Consider the following 1885-nt stretch of genomic DNA (forward strand, 5'->3'; position numbering starts at 1 on the left):
TATATAATTTTTATAATTTATTATGATGCGTACTTATAGATATTAAAGCTAAAAATTTGCTAAAAAATGCATGCAAAAGGTAAAGTGCACAAACAAAAAAGAACGGAAGGTAAAGTGGACAAACAAAAAAGAACGGATGGAGCAATAAATAATACCGTTATTTTGTAGATATTTAGTATTTGCTGTATATACTTAATTATAGTATAGGAAACTAATTAAATTAATAATAAGGAAATTACCTATAATCAAGAAAAGACTAAATATCGACTAAATAATCTAATTCCAAGAATATATGCCTGATATTCTCTAATAAAAGCTTAGAGGAAATTAATTAAATTGGTAATTATGAGGTAAAATTTGTCAATATACTCTAGTTAATACTGTTATTAAAACAAAAAAGATAACCTAAATATTTCACATAAATAAAATTAACATATATCCTAAACAAAGAAAATTTTTTTTTATGTTGAATAAGAATAAACTCTAAAAAAAATAATGACTAACTAAATAAGTAAGCATTGGCGTCCAATGCGAAGAAAATACCACGTAACAAAAAAACAATTTTTTGAAGGAAAAAAAATATATTTTTTGAAAGTAATAAAAAAGTATTTAAAAGTTTTGTTATAATTATAAATAAATCATTATTTTTAGAAAATAAATAGTTTTAAATATCTCTAATTTTTAGTTTTTTTTTGGAAGAATAAAATTTCATTGCACCAAACAAAACAAAATACATCAAAGTTTGACATAGTTAGACATCTCCACCTATTGTAATGTTGCATCAGTATGAGGAAGATACCCACCTTTTAGAAAGAGTTGTACCAGCTCACATTTCATGTGCATATAATAGGTAGGGCCTCAACAAAAAATACATCAAGAGACAAGATTTCTGAACCTAAAAGTTGGTTTCAAACTTAATAGAATATAAAGAAGAAAATCTAATCTTTATCTCTTTTGGACATGGTCGATAGTGTTGTCCACAGTACTCATACGGGGGGGTTGCCAGACGGCTTCATTTCTGATTTTTCAGATATGATAACACAGTCTGCAGACGCTAGCAATGATGGACTTTTTTGGAAGCAGGTTGCTTTCCAATTGTAGTTGATTATTATAACTAGCCTAGTATTTTTAGGGGTTAGTTAAGTTAGGAATTAAGCATAAATAATCTTGTAGCTCGTATTATTTTCAAGTTAATAACAGATAAACATAAGTTTAATTCATAAGCTAGCTTTTATTAAAGAAAACATTACTCCTCCTCTTTTATTGTCATTTAACATTATTTTTCATTTTGAATTTTCTCTACTATTTTTAATTACATTTATTTTTAAACATTACCCACTACTTTTTTTTAATTTCATTCAAACTTTTTAATTTTCTTTAATTTTTTATCGACACAATTTATTCTCTTTTTTCATATAGTACCAACGTTTACACTTTGTTAAGAAACTTGAATGTTACTCAACTATATTTTATAGCCTATATAATCGAACTGCTATATGTAGTGTTTAATTGTTAATTTGAATTAGAATATATGGGTCAATTGTTGGATAATTTAAAGTTTAAAGGTGTAAAAGGTTTGAATGTTCTAAGTGTATTAAATATAATAAGTAAAAATAATTGACAAGTATTATGAAAGATGCAAGAACCAAATATATTAAAAATACTAATTTTATAGTAAGGATAAAAGGGTAAAAATTATAATTTTATAGTAAGGATAAAAGGGTAAAAATCATAATTTTATAGTAAGGATAAAAGGGTAAAAATCATAATTTTATAGTAAGGATAAAAGGGTAAAAATCAGACAAAAACAAATTGGAAAATAAGATTCATGACTTTACTTAAAGTCAATATGGGTGTTATTGATTTGCCTTTTCTGTATAGGTAG

Source organism: Amaranthus tricolor, chromosome 7 (assembly GCF_026212465.1).
Source record: "Amaranthus tricolor cultivar Red isolate AtriRed21 chromosome 7, ASM2621246v1, whole genome shotgun sequence".
NCBI lineage: Eukaryota > Viridiplantae > Streptophyta > Magnoliopsida > Caryophyllales > Amaranthaceae > Amaranthus > Amaranthus tricolor.